Source organism: Ceratotherium simum, chromosome 18 (genome assembly GCF_057802395.1).
Source record: "Ceratotherium simum simum isolate JZ-2026a chromosome 18, ASM5780239v1, whole genome shotgun sequence".
NCBI lineage: Eukaryota > Metazoa > Chordata > Mammalia > Perissodactyla > Rhinocerotidae > Ceratotherium > Ceratotherium simum.
In genome coordinates this window covers 15,518,577-15,526,755 of record NC_141917.1, presented here as the reverse complement: position 1 = coordinate 15,526,755, position 8,179 = coordinate 15,518,577, and the positions used below count along the sequence as shown (strand labels likewise).

At 37.0% G+C, this 8,179-nt stretch overlaps 1 long non-coding RNA gene across 1 annotated transcript in view; it reads right to left on the bottom strand.

Annotated features, from left to right (window-relative positions):
- Window positions 1-644: 644 nt before the first annotated feature.
- Window positions 645-8,179, bottom strand: part of LOC147914585 (uncharacterized) — a 44,157-nt gene continuing 36,622 nt past the window's right edge. The window contains exons 2-3 of the long non-coding RNA XR_015555047.1: window positions 1,418-1,553; window positions 645-841 (exon numbers count right to left, since the gene is read on the bottom strand). This is a non-coding gene — a long non-coding RNA (uncharacterized LOC147914585). The remainder of the gene's footprint in view (window positions 842-1,417; window positions 1,554-8,179) is intronic.

Below are 8,179 nucleotides of genomic sequence, written 5' to 3'. Positions count from 1 at the left end.
GTTAGCCCAGGGCCAATCTTCCTCAGCAAAAAAAAAAAAAAAAGGAAAGAGGAGGATTAGCCTGGGATGTTAGCTCAGGGCTAGTCTTCCTCACAAAAAAATTTATATATATATAATGATTTGGGAATGATTGTGTTAATGAACAGCAATTAACTCAATGTTAGACCAGGTTATTATTTGGAAAATCCATAGTATGTTAATAACGGTTCAATTGTCAATTATTGAAAAGTGAGATGTTTGGTAAAATAAGCAACTCAGACCTGATTTTGATAGAGTAATAAAGGTGAATAAATTAGAAAACAATTGCTTGCTTATAATTGTCTAGATTAAAGGCAAAATAAAAAGTCTACTAGAACAAGAGTAAAAGGAACATTCATGTAGGTATTATGTTGTTACTAGACCATTTCATTCTTAAACAATGTAGTATATCATATGATAGACAAATATGTAAAAAATGTCATTTAAAATATATTTATTTTATAAGTTACTTTCAAAATTTGCTTTTCTTACTCCAAAGTTATATTCTAAATGGGATAGAGTGATACCAATCTACATTTGTAACAGATTCACTTGAAAATTACATACTATGATATTTAATACTAAATAATTTACTATAAAGGAATGATACATTTCACTTTAGTAATTTAATTATTTTTATTTTATAAATTGTGTCAATGATATTACTCATATTACATATGAAAACCTGTTATGAAGGATCTTATTAACGTTGTCCATGAATAATATTTGTTGTTGTTTTCATAAATAGTTGAATGATCTTGACTCTATCCCAGGCTTTTAGGTGTATAATCTTGCTTTCATCCTTATTTTGATGTGCTGTGTTCTAGAAAAATAAATAAATGAGAACAATTGCTCACCATTCGCGTACTAACTTACCAAATAATAGATTTAGCATTCAAAAATATTTATTAGGTATACGCTATGCTCTGGACATTATTTTAGGGGTTGATGGATATGAAGAATTATTCTGAATCTAGGAGCTCATAATGATGTAGAACTACAAGACTTTCTATCCTTCCAACATCATAAATCTTTCAGTTCCTAAAAGCAATCCAGTGCTCTCCAACTACTTATTGAAGTTGAATGCATACTATGTATTAGGCATTGAGTTATGCAAGAAAGAGAGAGAGAAGGAATAATAAAAAACAGGCACCTGAGTTGTCTACGTACTTGTATCAGTCATAGTTTGCCAGAGAAAACAGAAAGAACAGGATCTGTCTATCCTTCGATAAATCTCTTTATAAATTTGGTCTATGTTCTCATAGGGGCAAAAGTGCCCAAATTCAATTAATGAGGATTTGCAGTGGTGAAGAGAAGTTTAAGCGGTCTTGTTGTGGGGCCCAGAGGCACATTTAAAGTACTTTTGCTGTATATTCATTGCCAAAGGTGTAAATCTTACTGTTATTTGCACATTTGCCCTTCCCATCCATTAGGTGTAAGAGGGAATTCTCCCAATTCAGAGACAGCCACAAGCAGGCATGCAGAGGGGTGGTCTCTGTTCTTTCCAGGCTGGTGCAGCAGAAACAACATAGAATCTAAGGAGGAGAAAGAAGAATCACAGCTTTAGTTAAAGGTGTGGTTGCTGCTGAAACTCTGGGTAGCCATTTCCCGGTAGAATAGCGCCATCTGCCTGATGCAGGCCCCAAGCACACCACTTAAAAAAAAAAAAAAAAGAGGTGCCTATTGCTAATAACTTGCTTTATTGAAACTCAGCCCCTGACTCATTGAACCTATTTAGCGATGACTGGCCTAGGATTTCATAACTAACAAGAGAAGGGCCCAATAGCCCTCATGGAATGGAATTGTTATATAGAAGAGGACAGCCAACCTGGGCCTTGCATCATCTAAGTTTTACACGAAAAAGTGTCAGAGTCATCTTTTGGGAACAATTATCCCTCAGTCCACTCTGAAGCGAATCCAGTAGCTCCATGAGGCCCTCAATTTACAGAGATTCTCCTAAATGCCTGGGCCTGGTTGACGGATGACTTAGGATAAAAACTGCTGCTGAAATTTGGGTGGTAGCAGCAAGCCAGCCTCAAAGAGGACTCTGCTAAGAGCCAGTCAGCACAATGGGATGAATTGAACATACTACTAAGGACCTGGAAGGTTATATTACTAGCACTTGGAAGTCTACAGACAAGCAATTTCAAATACCCTTCTTTGAGGTCATGACCTAAGCTGTAGACTGAGCAGCTGGGTCACTACTGTGGATGCTCACATGTGGATGCAGATGAGACCAACTGGAACCAACCTGCTGATCAAGCTGTGTGGCCCATTTTGCTACAATTGCTCGCCGAATCCATCATTACACTGGACATGGCAACACGTCTCCCTCATAGACCGGGTACAAAGTAAAGGACTCTATGTATCTGATGCAAAACCACCACTGTATGCCAGATTTGGGACTCCTGTAAAACGTTGGCCCGTTTTTCTGGAAAGGAGAGAGATCACATGGCAAGGGACATTGTCTTCGCCTGCTCCAGTCAAATTGACCCCATCAGATCAAATCAAGGTTAACAACAAATCCTGAACTGGAGTGACCTGTGCCCTTTGGGTTATATGTTTGTATATAGAGCGAGTGGGTCACGGACTGTTTCCAGTGGGGATGGGAGTTGCTTACTGGGCCTTTTTTGTCTCCTATAATTATTGGCAAATACACCAAAGATAGCAGATCACTCTAGACTCTTCCTTGGGTCATAGAATGGCCTCAGACTATATCTTAATTGTCTACAGTAAGACCTACTAGTACCCCTGGGAACTTGTTACAGTGACCCAGACCCTGGAGGCGGGGAAAAGGGTGTGTTTGAGATCAATGTTGCTGCTTGCAGTCCTGTTGATGGCAGCCTTAACTAACTTCAGAATGAGATAAATTAATCCCAGCCTCTGTGTGTTCCTCATAACTAAGGAGTTGAGGCATTATAATTACTCCTCCTATATTGCTAATATGTAAGCATAATGTCTATGTGTGTGTCATTTTCGCTTAGATGCTTGGAGGGTTCTCTCTTTATCCCTAAATTTCAAAAATTCACAATATTTATTACACAGCTTTAGGATATTTCCTCCTATATCAACAAATCCTTTTGTCTCCAAATTCCAGTGCCTCAGTTTTCTTCTGTAAAATGTGTGATTATTTTTCAATCTTGTCTGTTCGGTCTCTTCTTGCTGGATCTCTTACTCCGTTTTGTGCACATACAATTTCTTATTTCATTATTTTCTTCTTTGTCCTAGAATTCTGCTTAAAGGAAGAGAGCTCCAAGTTTGAACTCAATGCCACTCACTTAACATTTCTGTAATGTTAATTTATTTCTTTAGTGCTTTGGGCCCAGATTTAAATTCTACTATTGCATTTTGATTTTCCTAACATATAATATACTCCATAGGGTTTTTGAGATGATTAAGTAATTAATATATCTGAAATATTTCAATGTAGCTATTCTAATTTTTATCATTAATAGCATCTTTTTATTTCTACTTCATATTACAAATTCTTCCCACTTGTATACTGTTCATCTATCAGTAAATTAATTCATACTTATGATTTTCTTCTCCTGTTTTTGCAGTGCACATTTAGTTGATTTTTATAAGGTAAAAGCAAATGCACTAAAAGTTCTATTCATCAGCTTTTAAAGTATAGTCTTTCTCTGCAACGAGATCTTGGCTTCACTTTAATTTACTTTCTTATACTTTTTTTTTTTTTTGTCCTGAAATCAATGCATTTCTCTTTCTAGAATAAAAGGGAAACAGCTCAAATGTGGTATTTATTCATGAACAATATTTGTGGGGTTAAGTTTGATAATCACAGAGTACAGATATTTATCATTTAGATTTCAGATTTGACCAACTTTTTCTGGAAAAACCTCACTGACCCACTTAAATTGAGATATGTTCCCCAAAGATGTGCTTCTGAACACCGTGCTTTTGCACTATCAGAGCCTACCTGAGAGATTATTGTAATTGTGATTACTATCACTCTATAATGTGAATTATGCTGAAATGACTGGAACTGTGCTTATTTTGTTCAACATTCTATCGTCCATACTTAGTACATTGACTAAGTACTGTGAGCCCCCAGAACACACTGTGGAAATGAATGGAACTGACTTGAATTGAGTGGAATTCGTTTAACATGGCAGCTGAGAAAGTCTTAGATAAGGGGAATCTGAGAAGAGGAATTTTATCTCCATTTGTTGTCTTCTATGTGGTTGGGAAAGGTGCTTAAAGAAGGACCAGATTTCTCTCAGGAGCTTGTTCAACCTAACCTTTAGATAAGGAGAATGAAATAAACTCCAAAGTGTATGTTGCTACCTGCCTTGTGGAGTGTCCTCACTTTCAGTCACCCTTCGCTCCTGCAAATACTGGGTTAGGGAGGTTGCGGCATGACCTCTTCTACTTTGAACATTAGGGATTTTGTTGTTACTGTTGTTGCTTTTGCTTAACTCCTCCCTCTCTTCCTCCATCAAAGTAAACAACACAACCAAAATCCTTCCAAATCATGCATCTTTTCTCATTACTCACATATATTCAATGCGACTAATTTTATGAATACATAGACTTCTTGACTTTTTCTGTTCTACGAAAATTATAGTAATAAGTAATCATTTTATGCGCACATCTCCACATTTTGCTTTTCTTATTTAAAAATACATTGCATTTGTAAATTCTATCCCTTTTCACTCTTGCAAACTGGTCGATTCTTTTCTGTGCTCATTTTGCTTGAAGACTTTGCTAAATAGAGCCAACAGGAATTAACTCAAACTAATATCCCACTAATATCCCACTCCCCGTCTGCTTAGCTAGTATATAGTTTTCTAGCTCTTCTGGAAACTAGGCTGAACCATGTTTCTGCCAATGGAGCGTGGTTGGAAAGTTGTGTACAACCTCCATTTTATAGGCTTACAAAGAAAATAGTTGCCCATGATTTTTTCTTTTCTCTTCCCACGAGCTGGAACAGGGAGGGGTGGCAGCCATGCTGATGAAGATAACTTCCTGGAGGATGGTGTTAACCCCCATACAGCAGAAACGGCCTTCCTGATTTATCTCAGGAAGCAGATTACATTGGTCAGACTGGTATGTGGGGGAAGAATAAATTTCTATGTTGTTTAACTCCTCTGCTCTCCTGTGGGTTGGGGGAGGGATGGGATGTGTTCTTCCTGGTGGTTCTCAGAGTGTGGTCTGTGGACAACTGAGGGTCCCAAAGACACTTTCAGGGTGTTCGTGAGGCCAAACCACTTTTCCAGATAATACTAAGATGCCATTTGTCTTAAATAGTTGTGTTTAAGAGTGTTGGCACCAAACTGCACAAGTTGTCACTGTATTGCTCACTACCATGCACTCACAAGAAAAAAAAGGGCAGTTTCATTTAAGAATGACCTTGACGTGGGCCAGCCCCATGGCTTAGCGATTAAGTGCATGCACTTTGCCACTGGCGGCCCGGGTTCGGATCTTGGGCGTGCACCGACGCACCACTGCTCCGGCCATGCTGAGGCCGCGTCCCACATACAGCAACTAGAAAGATGTGCAACTGTGACTACAACTATCTACTGGGGCTTTGGGGGGAAAAAAAAAAAGGAGGAGGATTGACAATAGATGTTAGCTCAGAGCCGGTCTTCCTCAGCAAAAAAAAGAAGAGGATTAGCATGGATGTTAGCTTAGGGCTGATCTTCCTCACAAAAAAAAAAAAAAAAAGAATGACCTTGATGAAACAGTAGTAATTATTAATGCTTTCAAACTTTGACCCTTGTGTATATGTCTTTTTACTGTCCTCCGTGAAAACATAGGAAATATGCATGAAGAATTTCTGCTACATACTGATGTGATTATTACCCTCAGCAAAAACATCCATGCAACTGTGTGAGCTGACAGCTGAACTTTTTTTTAGCTGCTTTTTTTCATGGAAACCAATTTGATGTGAAAGAATGACTGAAAGACAAATTATGGTTATTCAAACATGAATATTTGGCAAAAGGCAAACAGCTGACAGTATTATTGATGATGATAAAACTTGAGCTTTCAGACAAAAATTTGAATTTTGGAAAACTGTATCCCTGTGAGAGCTGGCAGCTTCTCAATACTCAAAGACATTTCAAAAATAAATAGATTTATGTGTGTGTGTGTCTATTTTGATAGTATATAATGAAATGTATAACTATTTGGAAGATCCACAGTTAACGCAGTATTTTCCAAATGATCAATGAATGATATAAATCTGTGCATGAATAAAGAGCTATTCAAAGTGCAAGATAGACCAGTGGATTTTAATGTAAAAGAGTACAAAAGGTCATTGATATAGATTCTACATAGCAACTAACCTTTAAGAAAATATCATTCCTCAAATTTTAGTGTAGTGACAAAAAAGAACATCAACAATTATCTGAAAAAGTTTACAATGTCCTCACTTTTCCAAATACGTATCTACACGAAGTCAGATTTTTTTCATGTGCTTCAATCAAAATAATGCATCACAACAGATTGAATGCGAAAGCGGACATGAACTCAGCTGTCTTCTAAGCCAGATATTAAAGAGATTTGCAAAAATATGAAATAACATCATTCTTGTCACTAACTTGTTTGTTTAAAAAAATGTAGATTTTTTTAATTAAAATATCTTTTTATGTCTACATGTACCAAATGTATTATTTTATTTTTAAATAAATTAATAAATATGTTATTTTTTAAATTTTCTATTTTATTTTCTAATAGAGTACATATCAATAGATATAAAGCACATAAATGAAAGCTCTTCTGGATCATTAATGGTGTATAAGAGTGTAAAGGGTTCCTGAAATCTAAACCGCTAGTTTGCCAAAACCAATGTGATTGAGAACTGCTGGCTTAATCATCACCAAAAATAACACAAAAATTTTGGGGGATATGTCTAAATGTGTTACATTTTTCATCAATAATTAGATAAATTATTGAGCCTATCCAAAATGGAGATTTAAACCCATGGTGGATTTTTTCCCTCTACATATTGCCACTGTATCATCTATTCCTTTTTCTCTGTGTAGAACCCATTCCTCATTGATTCCATCTTTTTTGTTTTATTTTTGACGATTTGACGTGTTTGTTTTAACTGTACTGCATTTCAATATATTTTATTCAGTGACCATACTTTCCATATATTTATTGATTTATTTTAAAATTAGAAAATAATGATTTGAGTGACATAGACTGTATTTATGTTAATATTAAGGGAATATTCTTACGTGCTTTTTGACTTAGTGAACTTGGATTTAGTGATTGTTTTAAGTCACCAGCTGCCTACTCAGGAATCCCCACTTCAGTTGGCTCTTCCTACTCTCTGCGTGGTTCTTTGTCTTCCTCTCCCTGGTTAATAGATTTTCTTAGGTAAGTTGGTACTTTGCCTAGTCTTGGCTCAATGCATTGTGGGAGTTTAGTGTGTGTTGGTATTCCACTGAGAGACAGCATTTCCTTGTGTGTTAGAAGTTCGGCTCTTGTGGGACAACGATGTGCCAACCTTGCCAGTTGTCAGTATTCCTTTAAATCTCCACTCCCAACTGTCCTTATTTTTCACTAAACTCACTCTCTCCCTCAGATATTGTGAAAAATTTAGCCCAGAGTATTTCAAGAGTTTAAAAGACACAATAGGACTTCCTAAGAACATGGTTTACATCCAAGGAAGATGCTGCACTTTCTTCTCACAGGGGAGCCCAGCTGTCTCTGGGAACCATGGAATTATGATCCTCACATCAGGCTCTCCCCGTTGATGGTCCTGAGCTCAGGCAAATACCATGTGAGGAGAGATCGAGTTCTTGGTTTATTCTTGCACCTACCTGGGATTTCTGAACAATTTGGGGCTTTACATTTTCACTGCGAGCTCTTCTTGCCTCCAAGTCTTAGCCACTGCTTTGCTTGGGAAAACTCTATGTCCACATCTCTTTATCCGTAATGCTGAAACTCCCAGAAGTCTGAAAACTAAAAGTCCTTGACAGCAAAACCTGACCTAGTGAGAATATGCGTAGGTCTCAGTGTAAAACTATGTATGTATTTGAGGACAAGGTAATGTCCCTATCTCCCTTCCCATGGTTTTATGCAATGGAAATGACATGCAATGTATTATTGCCTTTGTAAAATTTGAAAATTTCTAAATTTTCTAACTTACCTAACCCTATTTGATGTTGTGCCTCTGTACTTGAATCTT